Below are 25,121 nucleotides of genomic sequence, written 5' to 3' on the forward strand. Positions count from 1 at the left end.
AAACAAGAGTGTCAATTTGTAAAGTCAACAACAGGAGTCACTGTGCACTTACTCCTCATGTAGGATCTCTGTCCTTAATGTGCTCTACATTGAGGCTTAATGCTATAACGAGTACTCAAACAGTATTTTTCAGTTTGTGTTTCTATGTGGGTGCAAACTGTTGAAATCTTTACTTAATGTATACTAAACTGATCTTCTGTTAAAAAAAAAAAAAAAGAAGAAATTATCAATTCCCAACTTGACTCTGGCTGGGATTAAACATGACAATAGGTCTGATCTGATTTCATCATTATTTTTAAAAAATCATCTATTATTTTTCACTTTATGTTTCTGTGTGGGAGCAAACTGTTGAAATCTTTACTTAATGTATGCTAAACTGATCTTCTGTATTAAGAGAATTGAAAATGAATCCTCATGTGAATGGAAGGGGAGAGGGAATGGGAAAGGGGAGGGTTGCGGGTGGGAGGGATGTTATGGGGGGAAGCCATTGTAATCCATAAGCCATACTATGGAAATTTATATTCATTAAATAAAAGTTAAAAAAATAAAATAAAATAAAAAGTGTCAAGAGGAATTTTTAAAAATTTTAGATCCAAGGTGGCTGAAGAGGGAACAAACATACTGATTTTGACCATGGAAAGATACTAGAGAACAGGGGAGGGAATGCATTCCCAGGGGACAGTTGGAGAAAAGTTTGCACTGGAAAATCTACAGAAAGAAAAGAGACACCACGGAACAGTGGAGATGGTACAATCATGCAGCAAGTAGGACACTGCCAGCAACTTCCACAGCCAGGGGCTGGAAGGGATGCCGTCTTCTCAAAGCAAGTTGAGAGGAACCTGCACCAGCTGTGCCAATGGTGATATTGCCTGAGGGATAACCTTGCAGCCCCCACTGACTTTTCAGTTCAACCTAAAGCACTAGCAAGTGGCAGGATGTCCACTTATCCCACTGAAGGGAGAGCACATTGCTTTCCTCCCCTCCCCCAACTAAGGTACCTGGCAACAAGAACAAAGGAAGTGCCATCTTAACAAGGTGAGTAGATGCTGCTGACGCCCATGCACAACAGGGGCATTTTATCAGAGGATAAATCCACAGTCCCCACTGTCTTTGGCCTTCAGCATTGGTGGAGGGCAGACCATGCATATAGGTCCATGAAGTGACAGCACATTGCTACTCCTCCCCTTGGTCAAGGCACCAGACTCAATTTGCCAAGGCAGAGCACTGACCAACCTCGGTTAGGCAGGCAGCTTGTTTCAGGAATTCTGTGGCTCTCTCTGTGGATAGAGATGTTCAAGGGGCTGAGTATGAGTGGATCCCCTGCACCCTGTGACTGTGGGAACCCTGTGAATGTATAAATGAGGTGAAATAAAAATCTTCTAAAACAAACTAATTGAAAGCACTTATCACCATTTGTTAAGTTTTACAAATGATGCTTAAGGATGTACTACCCAGAGGAACAGTAGGAAAATAGCATCATGAAAGAATGTGAAGGCAGAAAAATCTCAGAGTAAAAGTACAAAAGAAACCCAAAACGAACACTAAAAATATTAATAAAAAATGACAGGAACAAGTTATTACTTGTCAATAATAACTTTCAATGTAAATGGCCTAAATTATTCAATTAAAAGATAAAGACTGGCTGGAATAAAAAAACAAGACCCATCTATTTGTTGCCTATAAGAAACACACTTCACCAACAAATGTACATACAGACTGAAAGTGAAAGGATATAAAAAGATATTCCATGCTAATAGAAAATAAAAACTACAGGAGTGGCTATCCTAATGTCAGACTTTAATGGCAAAACTGTTAAAAGATACAAAGTAAGGCCAGTGCTGTGGCTCATGTGGCTAATCCTCCAATTGCAGAACTGGAACCCCGGATTCTAATCCCAGTTGGAGCGCCGGATTCTGTCCCCATTGCTCCTCTTCCAGTCCAGCTCTCTGCTGTGGCCCAGGAAGGCAGTGGAGGATGATTCAGGTGCTTGGGCCCTGTACCCACATGAGAGACCAGGAGGAAACACCTGGCTCCTGGCTTCGGATCAGCACAGTGCCAGCCCTGGTGGCCATTTTGGGGGTGAACCAATGGAAAGAAGACCTTTCTCTCTGTCTCTCTCTCACTGTCTAACTCTGCCTGTCCAAAAAAAAAAAAAAAATACAAAGAAGACCATTATATAATGATTAAGGGTTATTTCAACAGGAAGATGTCACTATAATAAACATATGTGCACCCAAAGCTAAGGCATCTGGCTATTTAAAACAAATGTTAATGGATCTAAAGGGAGACATAGGTTCCAACACAGTAATAATGGGGGATTTCAACATTTCACTTTCTTCAGTGGTGGATCAACTAGAAAAAAAAATCAACACAGGGGGAAAAAAAGAGCAAATCTACACTATTGAACAAGCGGATATAATTGATATTTATGTAACATTTAATCCCACACCAGAAGAGTACACATTTTTGTCATCAATGCATGAAACTTTCTCTAGGATGGACCATATGCTAAGTCAAAAAACAAATCTAACAAAATTTTTCAAGTTGAAATCACACTATGTATATTTTCTGACCACAACAGAAAAAAGCTATAAATTAATGATTTAAGAAACTATAGAAGGGGCAGTGCCATGGCACATTAGGTTAATCCTCCTCCTGCAGCACCGGCATCCCATATGGGCGCTGGTTCTAGTCCCAGTTGCTCCTCTTCCAGTCCAGCTCTCTGCTGTGGCCTGGGAAAGCAGTGGAAGATGGTCCAAGTGCTTGGGCCCCTGCACTCACATGGGAGACCAGGAAGAAGCACCTACCTCCTGGCTTCAGATCAGCATAGCTCCGGCTTATTGCAGCCATTTGGGGAGTGAAACAATGGAAGGAAGACCTTTCTCTCTCTCTCTCTCTTTCTCTCTCTCACTGTCTGTAACTGTACCTGTCAAATAAATAAATAAAATCTTTTTAAAAAAAGAAACTATAGAAAATATGCAAACACATGAAGACTGAATAACATGCTCCTAATCAACAGTGAGTTATAGAAGAAACCAAAAGGAAAATCAAAAAAGTCCTAGAAATGAAAGATGACAACATAACATAGCAAAACTTATGGGATACAAAGAATCAGTGTTAAGAGGAAAGTATATAGCAATTAGTGCCTACATAAAGAAATTGGAAAGGCATAAAATAAATGATCTAAGAATACTTCTCCAGGATCTAGGAAAAAAAGAACAAACTCTGCCCAACATTAAAGGAAGGAAATAATTAAAATTAGTGAAGAAATGAACAAAATCAAAACAAAAAATGATACAAAATATTAGCAAAATGAAGAGCTAGGTTTTTTGAAGAAATAAACAAAATTGATATACCATTTCCCAATCACCCCCCTCCCAAAATGAAGAAGTCCAAAGTAATAAAATCAGACATGACAGTGGGGATTTTACAACAGATACCACAGAAACAAAAAGAATCATCAGGAATTATTACAAACATTTGTATGACAACAAATTGGAAAATCTAGAAAAAGGTTAGATTCCTGGATATTTACAATATACCAAAATTGAGTCATGAAGACATAGAAAGCCACAATAGACCAATAACCAAAATGGATATTGATCACTAATAAAGGACCTCCCAACATAGAAAAATCCCAGGACCAGATGGCTTCACTGCTGAATTCTACAAAGCTTTAACAGAAGAACTAATTCCAACTCTTCTCAAACTATTCAAGACAATTGAAAGGGAGAGAATCCTCTCAAAGTCCTTCTATGAGGCCAATATCAATTTAATTCTAAAATCAGAATAAAGATACAACAAAGAAAGAGAACAATAGACAATATCTCTGATGAACATACATGAAAAATCCCTTACAAAATATTGTTTAATCAAATCCAACAACTCATCACAGAGATCATTCAGGGGCCAGCACTGTGGCATACTGGGTTGTCACTGCCTGCAGTGCTAGTATCCTTATTGGGTACCAATTCTGTTCCCAGCTGTTCTACTTTTGAGTCAGCTTCCTGCTAGTGCACCCGGGAAAGCAGCAGAAAATGGCTCAAAATTCTTGTGCTCTTGCACCCATCTGAGAGACCCAAAAGAAGTTCCTGGCTCCTGGCTTTGGTCTGGTTGTTGTGGCCATTTGGGGAGTGAATCAGCTGATGGAAGATTTCTCTCTCTCCCTATCTCTGTAACTCTGCCTTCAAATAAAATAAATTTTTTAAAAAAAATCACTCACCCAGACCACATGGAATTCATCCCTGGAATCCAGGGATGGTTCAACATTTACAAATCAGTAAGTGTGATAAATCACATTAACAAGCTTTAGAATAAAAGCCATATGTTTATCTCAATACATATAGAGAAAGCATTTGATAAAATACAACATCCTTTCATGGTAAAGCCTTAAGCAAATTAAGTATAAAAGGAACATACCTCAACACAATGAAGGCAGTATATGACAAACCCATAACCAGCATCATGTTGAATGGAGAAAAGCTGGAAGAATTTCCACTAAGATCTGGAAACAGACAAGGATGCATAATTTCACCATTATTCAGTATAGTCCTAGAAATATTAGCCAGTGCCATGAGACAAGAAAAAGAAATTAAAGGGATACAAATAAGATAGAAAAGGAGTCAAATTATCCCTGTTTGTGATAACACGATTCTATACAAAAGAGAACCAAAAGACTCCATTAAGAGACTATTGGAACTCTTATGAGGGTTTGGAAAAATTGTAGGATATAAAATCAACAATCAAAAAATCAGTGTCCTTTGTATACACAAAAAAATGCCATGCCTGAGAAAGAACTTACAATATCAGTCACACTCACAATACCTACTAAAAATTTAGATAACCTAGAATAAATATAACCAAGAATGTAAAATGTCTCCACAATAAAATTTATAAAACATTAAGGAAAAAAAACAGAAGACACAAAAAATTGAAGAAAATCTTCCACATTCATGGATTGAAAGAATTAATACCAGAATGTCCATACTACCCAAACAAATTTACATATTTGCTGTGATCCCAGTCAAAATACCAAAGAGATCAAAGATCTGAAAATGATGACACCCAAAATTCATATGAAATCACAGGAAACCAGGAAAAGCTAAAGCAATCTTAAACAATAAAAAATAAAGCTGGAGTCATCACAACACCAGATGTCAAGACATATTACAGGGTAGTTATAATCAAAACAGCCTGGTATGGCACAACAATAGACAATGGAGCATAATCCAGTAGAACAGACTAGAGATGCCAGAAATTAATCCACACATTTTCAACAAACTAACCTTTGACACAGGAGTGAAAATCACTCCCTGGAGAAAGATTAGTCTCATCAACAAATTGTGCCCCAAAAATTGGGTCTCTGCATGCAGAAGTATGAAACAAGGCTCCTATCTTACATCCTATACAAAAATCAACTCACAGTGTATTACAAATCTAAATGTAAGACCTGAAACCCATCAAACTACATGAGGAAAACAGAAAGGAAACATTGAAAGACATCAGCATAGGCAAATACTTCTTGGATAAGACCCCAGAACACAGACAAAAAGTCAAAAATAGACAAATGAGATTATATCAACCTATGAAGTTTCTGTACAGCAAAGGCAACACTCAACAAAGTAACAAGTAAACTGACAGAAAAGGAGAAATATTTGCAAACTATACATCTAATAAATGATTAATATCCAAAATGTATAAAGAAGGACTTAGGAAACTCAACAACAACAACAACAACAAAAACAATCCAGGTAAGAAATGAACAAAGGGCATAATGGCCATTTTTCAAAAGAGGAAATTCAAATAGCTAACAGACACATGCAAATGTGTTCAGGATTACTAGACATCAGGGAAATGTGAATAAAATTACAACGATGCTTCACTTTACCCCAGTTAGAATGGCTATCATCTAAAAATCAAAACAAATGTTGTTGAAGAAGTGGGGGAAAGCTCCCCTAATACACTGTTGGTGAGAATGTAAACTTGTACAACTATTATGGAAGACAGTATGTAGATTCATCAGAAATCTGAAAATAGATCTACCATGTGAGTCAATCATTCCACTCCTGGGAAATTACCCACAGAAAATGAAATCAACATAAGAAAGAGTTATCTGTACCACTACATTTATAGCAACTCAACTCATACAACAGGTAAGATATAGAATCTCACACATATACACACACTAACTGATTTGTTCATCCTCCTAGGGTCATTTAGATCACTCCATCCTATGCTGTAAATCTACCTTTCATTATACCACATTTACCTGTTACTGAGACATAACCTGAGACCCCACATAATCTTTGAAAGTCTATTATATCCAGGGATTTATACCCTCAACATCTACTCTGTCCTCAAATAGAGCTTTCTCACATACAAAATGTTTTCTTTATTCTACAAAATCAGAAATAGACTCAGCAACAGTGCACTCCCCCTTATTTCCTCATAAAGATCCAAGTACTAAAGACCATTACTAAAGAACAGAGTAACCTGTACCAAAGAAACAAAGCCCAACAAAGAGGGAGATGAGGGCACGACAAACACAATCATGCAACCATTAAAACATATTTATACTTCTTTCTCTAAAATCCCTTTGAGGCCATTCTGCTAAACAGTCTTAATTCTTGTTCACTCACAATTTCATCAATGTACAGATCAACTAGACAGAAAATCAACAAAGAAACAACACAGACACTCAACACAGTGCATCACATGGACCTAACTAATGTATAAAGAATTTTTCTTCCTACACTTGCAGAACACACATTCTTCTCATCAGCGCATGTAACTTTCTTTAGGATAGATCACATGCTAGGCCATAAAGCTAGTTTCAGCAAATTAAAAAAAAAAAAACATTGAAATCATTCTATGCATTTTCTCTGACCACAATGGATTGACACTAGAAATCAACAACTCAAGAATCTATAACATATGTAAACACATAGAGACTGAACAACATGCTGCTGAATGAACAGTGGGTAATAGAGGAAATCAGAATTCAAAAAGTTTTTGGAAACAAATGACAATGGCAATACATCATATTAGAAACTTATGAGATACAGCAAAAGCAGTGTAAAAAGGGTAGTTTATAGAAATTGGTGCCTATATCAAGAATTGGAAAGGTAACAAATGAGCTATCAATGTATCTCAAGGACCTAGAAAACCAGCATCAAATGAAACCCAAAACTAATAGGAACAAAGAAATAATTAAAATTAGAGAATAAACAAAATTTAAACAAAAATACAAAACATTAGTGAAATAGTTGTTTTTTTGAAAAATCTAAACAAAATTGATACACCATTTGCCCAACTAACCAAAAAAAGAGATAAAGACCAAAATCAATAAAATCAGAGATAAAAAAAAAAACATAACAACATATACCATATAAATTACACAAATAATGGAATTACTACAAAGACCTGGATGTCAATAAATTGGGAAACCTAAAAGAAACAGATAAATCCCTAGACACATAAATCTACCAAAATTGAGTAATGAAGGCATAGAAAAACTAAATAGACCAAAAACCAAGACAGAAATTGAGTCAGTAATAAAGACTCTTCCTACAAAGAAAAGCCCAGGACTGGACAGCCTCACTGCTGAATTCTACCAGACATCATGACTTGCAGACACCAGCATTGGGCTGTGTCTAATATATGGTCTAAACTGTTTCTTACTTTCTTTGTGATGCACAGAAAAGTCTGTCTGCCATCCTTGATCTGAACATTTACAAGTGTCTATTTTTCTCAGGGGATTCTGGTCTCAGTCCCCTTGTCCTTCCTTCCCCACAAGTGAGGCAGCAGGAGATGATCCACATTGCAGAATGAATTTATTGTTCTCAGTTTGTCTTCACACAAAGGTTTAGAAGCTTTGCCAAGTGACTTGGATACCATAACTTTGATAACCCCAGAAATAAGGTTATCTGGGGAGGAAAAGTTGGAATGCCATAAGGACGGAAATGGGTCCTCTCTCTTGCTGAAGATCTGTATGGATTCAAGGACCCTGAGGGGAAGGTCCCACTTCCTCCTTGTGCAAAAGCAGTTGGCATGATTTTCCAGCATCTTTTGTTTGCCAGAACCAAGGAAATAGATCTCCTGAGAAGTATTCAGGTTACAGTTTCCATTCACAAATGGTGCCACATCTACCTGTTTCATTTGACTGTGAGATTACATTTAACTATGAGATTTCTTTTGACTGTAAGCCACAGCAAGAGTCAGTGTCTGATTGATGGCATACCATGAATGATGTACAGTTTCAGAGATTCAACCCTTGTTGATTTCCTCAACTTTCTTATTCAAATGATCTTTCAGTGCATTTTCTAGTTGTTTCTAATTTACACTTATCCCTGAGGCGCTTGAATCATTCCTTGACAAACTCATTATATAACTTTCAAGATTTTTATCAGAATTAGATCCTGAATTATTTTTTTAAGATTTATTTATTTTATTTGAAAGACAGTGTTACAGAGAGAGGTAGAGACAGAGAGAGGTCTTCCATCCACTGGTTCACTCCCCAGATGGATGCTACAGCCGGAGCTGCACCAGTCCGAAGCCAGGAGCCAGGAGCTTCCTCCAGGTCTCCCATGAGGGTACAGGGGCCCAAGGACTTGGGCCATCTTATACTGCTATTGCAGGCCACAGCAGAGAGCTGGGTCGGAAGTGGAGTAGCCAGGACCAGAACCAGTGCCCATATGGGATGCTGGCACTTCAGGCCAAGGCTTTAACCTGCTACTCCACAGCACTGGCCCCAAGAGCCTAAACTCTTATCTGAGGATCCCTCTGGGTCATTCAATATATGATTCCTTGGGCCAATCCTTGGGTTGTGTCCTTGATTCTTTTTCTCATTTCTACATGACTGAAACTTTTCTGTGTTCTGCTCATAGAAGATTACAGGTTGGCTCAATTCAAAATTTCTTAAGTCTTTGTTGCTCTGACCATTAGACAAAGATATCCATGACAGTCCATGACTGCATGACTGCTCTTTGGCTCAGATATCACAAGAAATTCTTTGAGGATGAATCTGTGTCAGGTATTCATGGACCCTACAGTGCAGGCCCAATTGGTGCTGGATGAGCCTCTTTTGAAGGTGATGTTCAAATTTCTTATGAAGCTCACTCCTCATAGGGTAGGTTCCAGGAAGGATGGAGACTTAAGCATGTACCTTGGAAGACTGGGTCATCCATAAATGGTTGAGGGCTGCAGAACAAAAGTATTCCTGAGATCTTTAGAGCATAGAGGGTAAAGTTCAGATGGCATGAGACTGTGTGTCATTCTGGGGTCTAAAGAAGCACACTCCACAGATCCTAATCTGGGATAGGCGAGATGTTGGTAGCATTGGGATTGGGGGTTGAAGGTGGGACTGATACTGGGCCTGAGTAGCATTTTGTCACTGACATTGGGAGAGGGTTTTTGATTATGGTTGAGATTGGACCTCAGGTAATATCAGAGGCTGGGAATTGGAAAGTACTAGAGATCCTTGAGATGTGGAGGCTTTGGAGAATACACTGAAGAAAACCAAGGTTGAGGGACAGTCATTTGAATGTTGGATAATAGAGTGCAAGGACTCACTGTGCAGAGACGTAAGATCCGAAAAGTGTGGAATATATTTTTCTGGTAATTGGTTCTCAGAGGTCATAGGAGATGGAGACTGCTGAAGCATGTGATGCTCTTCTGGTTTCCCTTTGCTGTTCCCAGAATAAAGGGAAACTGCTGAGTCATGCTTATCAGCATCTGCTTCTAACATTGGCTCCGAAGTATATAGTTGGTGGTATGGACTGACTGCTGACTCATGCTTATCAGCATCTGGCCCTATCATTTTCTCTGAAGTATACATTTGATAGTCTGACCTAAGCTGTTTTGGATAAGGTTCCATTTTATTTTCCCTTTCCTTCTGTGTCAAGAAATCACACCTCCTTTTAACATGTCTCTCCAAGAGCACCAGATCATCACCACTCAGGAACGAGAGGTTAGTTGGCTCTACAAGGCTGGATGCATCTTCTTTGTAAAAAGAGGTGTCAGAAAATTGGCCAGCAAGAATCAGTTGCTTGATACTATCTTGTTCTAAGTTGGAAGGTATCAAATCGGTGGTGTCCTTGACATTAGCCAGCTGCCAGAAGGATTCTGGCACTGAATGGTCAATACCACTGACTGTTGGAATATCAACTAACAGACAACCCATCAGCGATTTTCACTAAAGACAGAGAGAGGTCTCTGGGTGGAGATCATGATCTGATCTCTGATTTGATCTTGTGTAGGAGGGCAAATAGCAACAGGTTTGGGTGAGAAATGGTCCACTAGGAATTTTGAAGCCAAGGGATGAATAGGCTCTGGTAATACTGATTCATTCAGTGCTGCAGGTAACAGTAGGTCAGATAAGGAAGCAACATAGTTAAGTGAGACAGTAGAAGTCAGAGGTGGAGAGGGAGTAGCCAAAGAGGCTGATATTTGGCATCTTAGATGGGTTTTTGAGCAAACAGAGCTCATATGAATGAGCTGTTAATCATAAAAGCTGAGGAAGCCATATAATACACAGAGGAAGTATCATCTAGCAGGTAGCCCAGCGACAGCTCCGTTACATATTGTACAGTGAGTGTCTGGACATAATACATGATGAATGCTGGTGAAATCTTGAAGTTGGCTCAGAGGGCCACAGGAAACAGAAGCTAAAAACTGCAGTCAGGACTATAATGTGGAAATGAGTGTCCATAGGCCTAGTGAGGGTTGGGTTAGATGAGGCCTATTATTCCCTTCCCATTGCCTCACATCTATGATGTCACATAGATACACTCTGTATTCCCATCTTGCAGTTTTTATCACATACCCATTCCAGTGGCAACTGCTACCGATCACAATAGCAGGCTACACTGATTCCCTGGAATGTATGGGACATGCTAAAAAAAAAAAGTGGAGGGAGGAGGACAGACAAAAGAGGAAAGATTAATCACCTTTTTAGAATAGAAAGAAGCTTCCTTCCCTCTTCTGCTTCTTTCTGGTTAGTCCTTGAAGCTTGGAAATCAGGAGCATAGAACATAGGAAATGAATGTAAAAGCACAGGAATCATATAGAAGTCCCTATATGAGGGCCTCTTGGAATATTAAACTATGAGAGCTTTAAGAATCAGTAGACTTATAGAATAAATTAAAATATAGTTATTTATTCCTTATGTTACTAATGTTTACAGGTGATCCAATATTTTTAATTGTTCATTCTTTGAAAAGGAGGATTTTTTTTCTATGGGATGCATAGTTCTCAGTGAGATGTCCTCTTCTCAAAAGGACATTGAATCTGAGTCCAACTGTTCCATCTGTGCTTCCTCAGATAAACCTGTACTTTGGGGACAGAATTCAGGCTCCAGCCTCTGATCAGACACTTAGCATTGCTCTCCTGCTCAGCCTAACAGGAATGCTTGGTGAATGGAAAATTGACATGAGAATGGGAATCATGGTCAAGGGCCAGGAGGAATGACCTCCATCAGAGAAGCCAACACTTTTTTGACACCAACAATAAACACCAGTGATATTAAGTGGCAGAGCTTCATGGCACTCACTCTTTCTATACTAATGTCAATTGTATATAATTAATTTGTCCAATTTATAAGGAATTTTACTTCCAGTGATCTTAGTGAATTTTAACAACCACCTTGTGTGGTAAGCAGGACAGATACTATTGTGTCCATTTTATTAATGAGTAAAACTGAAGCAGAGAGATGGTGTTTGATATAGACCACATACTTAGTAAGTACTAGAGCCTTGACTATAGATCACCTAAATACTCAATATTTCTATTTCTAAATAAGTGATTTTTTCAAAGTAAAAAGTATGCCCTAATCCTAAAGTTAACTGATTATCTGGCTAAGAATATTCACTTTATCAACTAAATGTTTGTACATAAAGAAAAACTATTTTTAGAAGTGTTAACACCTCTAATGCAACTTTACCTTTCCACTCTTAGCACCGGTATCTTTACACTGTTTCTCTCTTCCCTCATAACACCTACTTTTATGGACTATATGACCCTTAATAAGGTATACTGTCACACACACACACACACACACACACACAAACACCATGACACATTTCACACATCACATTTTTTTATACCTCTAAACCCAGATAAGCTATAACCAGAGAATTTCCATCAAGCAGTGGGAGGGGGCAGAGGTAGCTTCTAGTCAAGTGGCATTCCCCTCAGCATCCCATATCTTCTCAGTGGACCTATAATATACCACCACACACAACATTGTCCCAGGTTTCTCATGTACTTCTCTAAGTCTCCAAGAAGCAATATTTTCCAAAACTTCTATTAGAGTAAAATGCTATCATTTGAAGTTACTTAATAAAAGTAAGTTCTTACTTTAGAATTCTCAGATGTTCTGAATTTCCCGGGAATATTCTTCAATGCTGTCTCACTCTTGTGTTGACCACTGTTCTTGGGATGAACCACTTGGAGGAAGCTATTTTCACAGTCCTCTAAAGCCTGAAGAAGAACAGATTCTGAAGCAAGATCCTTTAAAACTACCTTTGAAAATGGCTGAAGGATGTCCTTCATACGTTTACACAGCAAATAATTATCCACTCAACCATATGGTATTTCCAGTACTGTAGAAATATCAACAAAGTAAAACACTACCTCTGCCCTTGAGCAATTCATAGTCAGGAAGTGAGACCTGAAAATAACTTTAATAAAATGTGATATAAACTATAAAATACATAGGATATATACCCAATAGGAACACATAGAAAGAAGCAATTGATTAGTCTGCTAAGGGGGAGGGGTGAAAGTGGTCAGGTGCATTGGCATCAACTCTCTGAAATTACGCCTTGAGAAATATTAACATATTACTACTACTACTACTCTCCCTCACACTCCTTCTCCTTTCCTTTCTCCTCCTCCTCCTCCTCCTCCTCTTTAAAAGACTGTACTTTTTAGAGCAGGTTTAGGGGTCACAAAAAATGTCCTTAGTGTGCTGTACCTTGAGATTTAATGCTATAACTACTACTCAAACAGTATTTTTCACTTTATGTTTCTGTGTGGGAGCAAACTGTTGAAATCTTTACTTAATGTATGCTAAACTGATCTTCTGTATATAAAGAGAATTGAAAATGAATCTTGATGTGAATGGAAGGGGAGAGGGAGTGGGAAAGGGGAGGGTTGCGGGTGGGAGGGACGTTATGGGGGGGAAGCCATTGTAATCCATAAGCTGTACTTTGGAAATTTATATTCATTAAATAAAAATTTTTAAAAAATCAAATGTAAAATACAGAGATTTGCCATGTACCACTATCAGCATGCAGACACAGCCTCCCCAACTATCAACATCCCAAACCAGAATCATGCATTTGTCACAATTAATGAACCTACACTGACACATCATTACCACTAAAAGTCCACAGTTTACATTAGGGTTCACTTTTGGTGATGTGTCTTATGGGGAGCTTGATAAATGTTTAATGGCAGAAGTATAATGACATAGAATAGTTGGGGCAGAGCCAAGATGGCGGAATAGTGAAGGCGTGCACCGATAGTCCGGGAAAATTTAGTTTAATAAAAGGGGAGTTACGGTAGCCTCAGAAAAAAGAACCAGGAAAATATTGCAGAGGAAACTCTTCTGGATCGAGGGGCTGTGAATCGGAGGACCTACTGGGAGAACAAGGTCACCCACAGTGCGGAAGCCGAGCCGCGGGAGCCGTGGGTGCCGCGGAAGCTGCAGGGTCTGCGCGCCAGTGCAGGAAGGGGAGTGCATGTCACACAGACAACAGCAGGGAGAGTTGGGACGTCCCGGGCTCCGAGTCCACACATCGGCGCTGGAAGGGGAGGTGAGCTCAATAACCCGAGACATTGGCGGGGAAACGGGGGTCAGAATCTAGAGGGGGGCCAGAAAGTGCAGCAAACTCACTACAAGAAGGAAAAAAAAAAAGCTTGGGGGTTTCTCTTTCCCCTAACCTTGCAAAGTTTGCAAGGCTGCAAGGCTTGAAGAATTCGCAAGAGACAAAGAGCAGGCCCCCTCTCTGGATTTACATATCAACAGGGGAGAGCTAAGGAACTGAGTCACTACAATTCAGTAGCCTAGGCAAACCAGTGGGAGTCCAGGGGAGCCTATACAGACTCTTTGGGTAGAAGCCAGAGACTGGAAGCTAAATACCATCAATTCTGCACAGCCGTGCCGTACGGTATTACTTACCCCCTGAATAAAATAAATAAATAAATAAATAAATAAATAAAAAGAGATTTACCACTCATAACCTGAGGGTATCACCTTTGCACACCCTTAACCAGGAAGAACCAAGCAGAGCTCTCAGGCCGCACCCATCTCAAGCCTCCAAGGCTCCTCCAACAGCAGGCAGTCCACTTAACATGGACATAGTATAAAATAAAAAAAAAATAAAAAAAAACCTCACAGTGAGGGAAACAGAATTAACCATGCCAAGCAATAAACACAGAAATCGAGGGAACAAGATCAACGATGACATTATGATGCCTCCAAATAAACAAAACACCCCAAGCCAAGATTATGAAGATGATGAGATAGAAGAAATGCAAGATACGGATTTCAAAAAATTTATGATAAGAACATTTAGAAGTTTTCAAAAGCAAATCCTTGAACTACAGAAATCCTTATTGGACAGGATTGAAAATCTCTCTCGTGAAAATGAAATTTTAAGGAAGAATCAAAATGAAACGCAGAAACTAGTAGAGCAGGAAAGTGTGATAGTGAAGAGAAATCAAAATGAAATGAAGAGCTCAATAGGTCAAATGACAAACACATTAGAGAGCCTTAAAAACAGAGTCAGTGAAGCAGAAGAGAGAATATCAGACTTAGAAGACAGAGAACAGGAAAACATACAGTCAAACCAAAGAAAAGAAGAGGAAATTAGAAAGCTAAAAAATATTGTGGGGAATCTACAGGATACTATTAAAAAAACCAACATTCGAGTTCTAGGAGTTCCTGAAGGCATGGAGAGAGAGAAAGGATTAGAAGGCCTTTTTAATGAGATACTAGCAGAGAACTTTCCAGGTCTGGAGAAGGACAGAGACATCCTAGTACAGGAAGCTCATAGAACCCCCAGTAAACATGACCAAAAGAGATCCTCACCATGACACGTTGTAATTAAACTCACCACAGTGAAACATAAAGAAAAGATCCTAAAATGTGCAAGAGAGAAACGTCAGATTACTCTCAGAGGATCTCCAATCAGACTCACAGCTGACTTCTCATCAGAAACACTACAGGCTAGGAGGGAATGGCGAGACATAGCAGAGGTGCTAAGAGAGAAAAATTGCCAGCCCAGAATATTATATCCTGCCAAGCTCTCATTTGTGAATGAAGGTGAAATAAAGACCTTTCATAGCAAACAGAAATTGAAAGACTTTGTGGCCACTCGTCCGGCCCTGCAAAAGATACTTAAAGATGTGCTACACTCAGAAACACAGAAACACGGCCATCAGTATGAAAGAAGGGAAAGGAAGAACACCTACCAGTAAAAGAGCATGGGAAGCTCAAAGCATATACTAGAAAATATCTCCGGGAAAATAGCAGGGCAAAGTCACTATGTATCAATAGTCACATTAAACATTAATGGTCTGAATTCTTCAGTTAAAAGACACCGTTTGGCTGATTGGCTCAAAGAACACAACCCAACTATTTGTTGCCTACAAGAAACACATCTCTCTAACAAAGATGCATGCAGTCTGAAAGTGAAAGGTTGGAAAAAGATATTCCATGCCAACAGAAACCAAAAAAAAGCAGGTGTAGCCATATTAATATCAGACAAAATAAACTTTAATACAAAAACTGTTAAGAGAGACAAAGAGGGACACTATATAATGATTAGGGGTTCAATTCAACAGGAAGATGTAACTATTATAAATGTATATGCACCTAATTACAGGGCACCGGTCTATTTAAAAGATATGTTAAACCTAGTGGCGCCGGCACACTGGGTTCTAGTCCCGGTAGGGCTCCGGATTCTGTCCCGGTTGCCCCTATTCCAGGCCAGCTCTCTGCTGTGGCCAGGGAGTGCAGTGGAGGATGGCCCAGGTGCTTGGGCCCTGCACCCCATGGGAGACCAGGAAAAGCACCTGGCTCCTGGCTCCTGGCTCCTGCCATCGGATCAGCGCGGTGTGCCGGCCGCGGCGGCCATTGGAGGGTGAACCAACGGAAAAGGAAGACCTTTCTCTCTGTCTCTCTTTCTCTCTCACTGTCCACTCTGCCTGTCAAAAATAAATAAATAAATAAATAAATAAAAAAGATATGTTAAGGGACTTAAAGGGAGATTTAGATTCCAATACAATAGTACTGGGGGACTTCAATACTCCACTCTCAGAAATAGATCATCCGGACAGAAGATCAACAAGGAAACAGCAGATTTCATTGACACTATTGCCCAAATGGATCTAACAGATATCTACAGAACTTTCAACCCTACATCTACTGACTTCACATTCTTCTCAGCAGTGCATGGAACCTTCTCTAGGATTGATCACATACTAGGCCATAAAGCAAGTCTCAGCAAATTTAAAAGAATTAGAATCATACCATGCAGCTTCTCAGACTACAGCGGAATGAAGCTGGAAATTAGCAACTCAGGAAACCCTAGAAAGTATGCAAACACATGGAGACTGAACAACATGCTCCTGAATGAACACTGGGTCATTCAAGAAATCAAAAGAGAAATGAAAAACTTTCTGGAAGTAAATGAAGACAACAACACAACATATCAAAACTTAGGGGATACATGTTAAACATAAGAGTGGGAATAAGAGAGGGAAGAGATGTATAATTTGGGACATGCTCGGGCTGACTTGCCCCAATTGGTAGAGTTGGAAACATACCAGGGGATTCCAATTCAATCCCATCAAGGTGGCATGTGCCAATGCCATCTCACTACTCCAAGTGATCAATTTCAGTTCACAATTGATCATAATGAAAGGACTAAGAGTCAAAGGGAGCACATAAACAAGTCTAGTATCTGCTAACACCAACCGATAGAATAAATAAAGGGGAGAGTGATCCAACATGGGAAGTGAGATACTCAGCAGACTCATAGAATGGCGGATGTCCTAAATAGCACTCTGGCCTCAGAATCAGCCCTAAAGGCATTCGGATCTGGCTGAAAAGCCCATGAGAGTATTTCAGGCATGGAAAGCCAAGACACTCTGGCAAAAAGATCTCTGTGAGTGAGATCCCAGTGGAAAGAACAGGTCTTCAAAGAGGGAGGTGCCTTTCTCTGAAGGGAGGAGAGAACCTCCACTTTGACTATGACCGTGTCTAAACAAGATAAGAGTCGGAGAACTCAAGGGGCTTCCATAGCCTTGGAAACTCATAACTGGTGCATAGGGAGATTACTGATGCCATAAACAGGAGTGTCAATTGGTAAAGTCAACAACAGGAGTCACTGTGCACTTACTCCTCATGTAGGATCTCGGTCCTTAACGTGCTGTACACTTTGTGTTTCTATGGGGGTGCAAACGACTGAAATCTTTACTTAATGTACACTAAACTGATCTTCTGTAAAAAAAAAAAAAAAAAGAAAGAAATTTTCAATTCCCAACTTGACTCTCACTGGGATTAAACATGACAATAGGTCTGATCTGATTTCATCATCATTTTAAAAAAATCATCTATTATTTTTCACTTTATGTTTCTGTGTGGGAGCAAACTGTTGAAATACTTCCTTAAGGTATACTAAGCTGATCTTCTGTATATTAAGATAATCGAAAATGAATCTTGATGTGAATGGAAGGGGAGAGGGAGTGGGAAAGGGGAGGGTTGTTGGTGGGAGGGACGGTATGGGGGGGGAAGCCATTGTAACCCATGAGTCGTACTTTGGAAATTTATATTCATTAAATAAAAGATTAAAAAAAAAAACAAAAAAAACTTAGGGGATACAGCAAAAGCAGTATTGAGAGGCAAATTTATAGCAATAGGTGCCTATATCAAGAAATTGGAAACGTACCAAATAAATGAGCTTTCAGCGCATCTCAAGGACCTAGAAAAACTGCAGCAAACCAAACCCAAATCTAGTAGGAGAAGAGAAATAATTAAAATCAGAGAAGAAATTAACAGGATTGAATCCAAAAAAAAAAAAAAAAAAAAAAAAAAAAAAAAAAAAAACACTACAAAAAATCAGCCAAGCGAGAAGCTGGTTTTTTGAAAAAATAAACAAAATTGACCCCCCATTGCCCCAACTAACTAAAAAAAGAAGAGAAAAGACCCAAATCAATAAAATCAGAGATGAAAAAGGAAACGTAACAACAGACACCACAGAAATAAAAAGAATCATCAGAAATTACTACAAGAACCTGTATGCCAGCAAACAGGAAAATCTATCAGAAATGGATAGATTCCTGGACACATGCAATCTAACAAAATTGAACCATGAAGACATAGAAAACAAAAATAGACCCATAACTGAAACAGAAATTGAAACAGTAATAAAGGCCCTCCCAACAAAGAAAAGCCCAGGACCAGATGGATTCACTGCTGAATTCTACCAGACATTTAAAGAAGAACTAATCCCATTTCTTCTCAAACTATTCAGAACAATCGAAAAAGAGGGAATCCTCCCAAATTCTTTCTATGAAGCCAGCATCACCTTAATCCCTAAGCCAGAGAAAGATGCAGCACTGAAAGAAAATTACAGACCAATATCCCTGATAAACATAGACGCAAAAATCCTCAATAAAATTCTGGCCAATAGAGTACAACAACACATCAGGAAAATCATCCACCCAGACCAAGTGGGATTCATCCCTGGGATGCAGGGATGGTTCAACATTCGCAAATCAATCAATGTGATTCAACACATTAACAGACTGCAAAAGAAAAACCATATGATTATCTCAGTTGATGCAGAGAAAGCATTCGATAAAATTCAACACCCTTTCATGATGAAAACTCTAAGCAAATTGGGTATAGAAGGAACATTCCTCAATATAATCAAAGCAATTTTAAAAACCCACAGCCAGCATCCTATTGAATGGGGAAAAGTTGGAAGCATTTCCACTGAAATCTGGCACCAGGCAGGGATCCCACTCTCACCACTGCTATTTAACATAGTTCTGGAAGTTTTAGCCAGAGCCATCAGACAAGAAAAAGAAATCAAAGGAATACAAATTGAGAAGGAAGAAGTCAAACTATCCCTCTTTGCACACGATATGATTCTTTACTTAGGGGATCCTAAGAACTCTACTAAGAGACTATTGGAACTCATAGAGGAGTTTGGCAAAGTGGCAGGATATAAAATCAATGCACAAAAATCAACAGCCTTTGTATACACAAGCAATGCCATGACTGAGAAAGAACTGCTAAGATCAATCTCATTCACAATAGCTACAAAAACAATTAAATACCTTGGAATAAACTTAACCAAAGACGTTAAAGATCTCTACGATGAGAATTACAAAATCTTAAAGAAAGAAATAGAAGAGGATACCAAAAAATGGAAAAATATTCCATGCTCATGGATTGGAAGAATCAACATCATCAAAATGTCCATTCTCCCAAAAGCAATTTATAGATTCAATGCAATACCAATCAAGATACCAAAGACATTCTTCGCAGATCTAGAAAAAATGATGCTGAAATTCATATGGAGGCACAAGAGACCTCGAATAGCTAAAGCAATTTTGTACAACAAAAACAAAGCTGGAGGCATCACAATACCAGACTTCAGGACATACTACAGGGCAGTTGTAATCAAAACAGCATGGTACTGGTACAGAAACAGATGGATAGACCAATGGAACAGAATTGAAACACCAGAAATCAATCCAAACATCTACAGCCAACTTATATTTGATCAAGGATCTAAAACTAATTCCTGGAGCAAGGACAGTCTATTCAATAAATGGTGCTGGGAAAACTGGATTTCCACGTGCAGAAGCATGAAGCAAGACCCCTATCTTACACCTTACACAAAAATCCACTCAACGTGGATTAAAGACCTAAATCTACGACCTGACACCATTAAGTTACTAGAGAACATTGGAGAAACCCTTCAAGATATTGGCACAGGCAAAGAATTTCTGGAAAAGACCCGGGAGGCACAGACAGTCAAAGCCAAAATCAACTATTGGGATTGCATCAAATTGAGAAGTTTCTGTACTGCAAAAGAAACAGTCAGGAGAGTGAAGAGACAACCGACAGAATGGGAAAAAATATTTGCAAACTATGCAACAGATAAAGGGTTAATAACCAGAATCTACAAAGAGATCAAGAAACTCCACAAAAACAAAACCAACAACCCAATTAAGAGATGGGCCAAGGACTTCAATAGACATTTTTCAAAAGAGGAAATCCAAATGGCCAACAGGCACATGAAAAAATGTTCAAGGTCACTAGCAATCAGGGAAATGCAAATCAAAAGCACAATGAGGTTTCACCTCACCCCGGTGAGAATGGCTCACATACAGAAATCTACCAACAACAGATGCTGGCGAGGATGTGGGGAAAAAGGGACACTAACCCACTGTTGGTGGGAATGCAAACTGGTCAAGCCACTATGGAAGTCAGTCTGGAGATTCCTCAGAAACCTGAAGATAACCCTACCGTTCGACCCAGCCATCCCACTCCTTGGAATTTACCCAAAGGAGTTTAAATTGGCAAACAAAAAAGCGGTCTGCAGCCTAATGTTTATTGCAGCACAATTCACAATAGCCAAGACCTGGAACCAACCTAAATGCCCATCAACGGTAGACTGGATAAAGAAATTATGGGATATGTATTCTTTAGAATACTATGCCGCAGTAAGAAACAACGAAATCCAGTCATTTGCAACAAAATGGAGGAATCTGGAACACATCATGCTGAGTGAAGTAAGCCAGTCCCAAAGGGACAAATACCATATGTTCTCCCTGATCGGTGACAACTGACTGAACACCAAAAAAGGAAACCTCCTGAAGTGAAATGGACACTATGAGAAACGGTGACTTGATCAGCATAGCTCTGACTGTTAATGAACAACTTAATACATTATCCCTCTTAGTAGTTTTTTTTTTTGTCTGTTCTACTTAATATGACTGGTTTAATTCTGTAATTATCACACAGTTATTCTTAAGTGTTGAAAATTAACTGAAATGTGATCCCTGTTAAACATAAGAGTGGGAATAAGAGAGGGAAGAGATGTATAATTTGGGACATGCTCAAGCTGACTTGCCCCAAATGGTAGAGTTAGAAACATACCAGGGGATTCCAATTCAATCCCATCAAGGTGGCATGTACCAATGCCACTCACTATTCCAAGTGATCAATTTCAGTTCACAATTGATCATAATGAAAGGACTAAGAGTCAAAGGGATCACATAAACAAGTCTAGTACCTGCTAATACTAACTGATAGAATAAATAAAGGGGAGAGTGATCCAACATGGGAAGCGAGATACTCAGCAGACTCATAGAATGGCAGATGTCCTAAACAGCACTCTGGCCTCAGAATCAGCCCTAAAGGCATGCGGATCCAGCTGAAAAGCCCATGAGAGTATTTCAGGCATGGAAAGCCAAGACACTCTGGCAAAAAGATCTCTGTGAGTGAGATCCCAGTGGAAAGAACAGGTCTTCAAAGAAGGAGGTACCTTTCTCTGAAGGGAGGAGAGAACTTCCACTTTGACTATGACCTTGTCTAAACAAGATAAGAGTCAGAGAACTCAGAGGGCTTCCATAGCCTTGGAAACTCATGACTGGAGCATAGGGAGATTACTGATGCCATAGACAGGAGTGTCAATTTGTAAAGTCAATAACCGGAGTCACTGTGCACTTACTCCTCATGTAGGATCCCTGTCCTTAATGTGCTGTACATTGAGATTTAATGCTATAACGAGTACTCAAACAATATATTTCACTTTGTGTTTCTATGGGGGTGCAAACTGTTGAAATCTTTACTTAATGCATAGTAAACTGATCTTCTGTAAAAAAAAAAATTATCAATTCCCAACTTGACTCTCACTGGGATTAAACATGACAATAGGTCTGATCTGATTTCATCAGCATTTAAAAAATCATCTATTATTTTTCACTTTATGTTTCTGTGTGGGAGCAAACTGTTGAAATCCTTACTTAATGTATACTAAGCTGATCTTCTGTATATTAAGATAATCGAAAATGAATCTTGATGTGAATGGAAGGGGAGAGGGAGTGGGAAAGGGGAGGGTTGTGGGTGGGAGGGACGGTATGGGGGGAAGCCATTGTAATCCATAAGTCGTACTTTGGAAATTTATATTCATTAAATAAAAGTTAAAAAAAAAAACAGAAAAAAAGAGAGAATTAACCCATCATGAAAAAAAAAAGAAGTATAATGACATAGAATAGTTTCACTAACTTAAAAACTATGTGTTCCGCCTATTCATCCCTCCCTCCTCACCAATTTCTTATACCATCTGATCTTTTTTATGGTCTCCACACTCTTACCTTTTCTACAGTGTCACATAATTTGAAACATACAGTATATAGCCTTTTAAAATTGATATCTGTCACTTAATAATTGGCATTTAACTTTCCTCCATATTTGCCATGATTTGACAACTCATTTTTAGTGGAAAATAGTATTTCATTTTCTGAATATACTTCTTTGTTAATTCATTTATCTACTGAAGGACATTTTGGTTGCTTCTCATTTTGGCAGTTATGAATGAAGCTATTACGAACTAAACTACTGAGACATGATTCACTTACTGTAAAATTCACCCTAGAAGTGTACAATTCTGTATCTTTTTGCATACCCATTGTCATCTGTCCATCACCATAGTGAATATTGGAACATTTTCATCATTCTGAAAGGAAAACCTGTTCTTTTTAACCTCCACTCCTCAATATTTACATTCTCCCCAAACCTAGGTTGCCACTCATATACCTTCTGTCTCTATAGATTCATCAATTCTAGACATTTCATAAGGAATAATATTTCATATGGAATCATATTTCAGAAGGAATCATGCAATATGTGTCCTTTTGTGTCTGGCTTCTTTCACTTAGTACAGTGTTTTCAAGGTTCACACATGTGGCATGTCTCAATACTTCATCTCTTTTCACAGTCAAATAATACGCCATTGTATGGATAGATCACATTTGTTTCTCCACTGATTAGCTGAAGAACATGTAGACTGTTTCCATCTTTGGCTATTATGAAAAACGTTGTCATGAACATTCCTGCACATGCTTTTGTGTGCACATGTTTTTATTTCTTGTTTCTTCATTTTTAATTAAAGTCATACATTGTCCAAGCCTGTTGATCTCTGAAATTTTTGTAGTATGAGAGTTTTAAAATTTCCATGAAATGAGAATTTTTGTGTCTAAAAAAAAAACTTTCTATCAAATATTTGGATGCACCAATTTTCCCTGCTCCCAACACTGATATTTAGCCCTTTAATCAGCAGGAGTGATTTTTGTGTGTAACATTTCAAAAAAGTGAACACTTTATATTCTCAAGGTTTTATTCTTAGTAAGTCTGAAAAGAATGTGTAAGGCAGAAGTGTAATCCAGGCAGAGAGAGCATGAGCACATCTATGACATCTTTCAAAGCTAATACCTGGTCATAATAAAGCTTTGGATATGTGCCTGAGAATTAAATGAGCAAAAAATAAGGCTAAAAAATAGAAAGGTCCAATTATGAAAGATTTTGGATGATGGTTCAAGAAGCTGGGACTTTGTCTAAAGGGGAATTGGAAGTGAAGCTTTTCATAATAAGAGAGTAGCAGACCCAGATCTGTTTTAGAAACATGGCTGGCAAAAAGAAGCTGGTTAGAGTTCCTAGGAAACTGCCCAAATTAATCACTGTATCTAATAGGACTCATTCTCCTACTGGTAATAGAAAACCAGATGAATTATGTCTTAAGCATAATTTTCGGTTTACGGCTTATGTTTCTCCATAAAGTAGGAGTAGATCCAGCTTCTCACTCATCATCCCTCGGTTCTGCTTTCTCAGTGTTAAGGCCATGTCTCTTACGGTCCAAGATAGCATGCATCCAGAAAAAAGAATCACTGTGTCAGAATTCCCAGGTGAAGCCCCACACCAGATGCATGGGACAATTCTTGAAATAAGAACATTTCTTAAATAGTATGGTACCTGGAGATACTATTAGCCTATCTAAGTCAGGCTACTTCTTGAGTGTTATCCATGGGCTATTGCCTGCCTACACATCTTTGTTACTATGTGTAATAAGTACAGAAATTGAGAATAGTGAGAAAACTCAGTGGCAATTTGATGGAGTAACTGAATCTAATGATAAAAAATTGAGGTTTGTTTGTTGTATGTCTTTGATTTATGTGTCATTTAGCCAGTGATTCATTTTTACTGTATTTTATACAAGCATCATTCCACAGTGGATGGGACAGTGTGGGAAGCAAACTGGTCCTGCACCAGAGGTAGTATGAGAAGCTATGGCCTAATATACATGCTCCATTGTGAAGCCTTGGTGTGACGGTTAATTTTGCGCGTAAACTTTTCTGGACAATGAGGTGCTCTGATATTGGGCTAAATATTATTTCCAGGTGTGTCTATAAAGGTGTTTCCAAATGATATTAGCATTTGGATCAGCTGACTCAGTAAGACAGATGGCAATTTTACTAGACATTAGCCAATCCTTTGAGGTCATGAGTAGAGCAAACAGTGGAGGTAAGAAGAATTTGCCCATTTTTTGCCTACTTCCTTGAATTGAGACATCAGTTTTGTCTTGCCCTCAGGCTGAAACACCATGAGCTGCCTTGGTTCTCAAACCTCGAGAATTTTATAGAATGACAGCACCAACTATCCGGGGGCTCTAGTTTGTAGATAAAAGATCACAGGACTTACCATCCTCCAAAATTAAGAGTTGACTTTTTGTGATAAATATCTTCACGTGTGTGTGTGGTTCTTTTATTCTGAAGAACCTTGACTAATGCAATCAAGAAGCGTGGAGGGGAGAACTTTCCCTCCTGGAAAAAGTAAACACAAAAATAAATGTCACTAATAGCTCTGCTATTTTCACATGCTTTTGTCCACACTGACCCACCTTACCTGGAGAGTCCTTGGTAGGACTTTACTCTGCAAAAGCTGTGGATATGAGCATTTTAATAGGCTAACCATTACTTGGGGATTCACCTAACCTCATAATTAGAATTCATAGGACTAGAATTGATATGTGATAGGC

The 25,121-nt window shown here is 38.8% G+C and overlaps 1 long non-coding RNA gene across 1 annotated transcript in view; it reads right to left on the reverse strand.

The window, feature by feature from the left end:
• Window positions 1–585: 585 nt before the first annotated feature.
• LOC127491315 (uncharacterized) overlaps window positions 586–25,121 on the reverse strand; it is a 78,321-nt gene continuing 53,785 nt past the window's right edge. The window contains exons 3-7 of the long non-coding RNA XR_007919939.2: window positions 24,785–24,906; window positions 12,355–12,477; window positions 10,947–11,007; window positions 4,420–4,504; window positions 586–2,926 (exon numbers count right to left, since the gene is read on the reverse strand). This is a non-coding gene — a long non-coding RNA (uncharacterized lncRNA). The remainder of the gene's footprint in view (window positions 2,927–4,419; window positions 4,505–10,946; window positions 11,008–12,354; window positions 12,478–24,784; window positions 24,907–25,121) is intronic.

This window comes from Oryctolagus cuniculus, chromosome 1 (assembly GCF_964237555.1).
Source record: "Oryctolagus cuniculus chromosome 1, mOryCun1.1, whole genome shotgun sequence".
NCBI lineage: Eukaryota > Metazoa > Chordata > Mammalia > Lagomorpha > Leporidae > Oryctolagus > Oryctolagus cuniculus.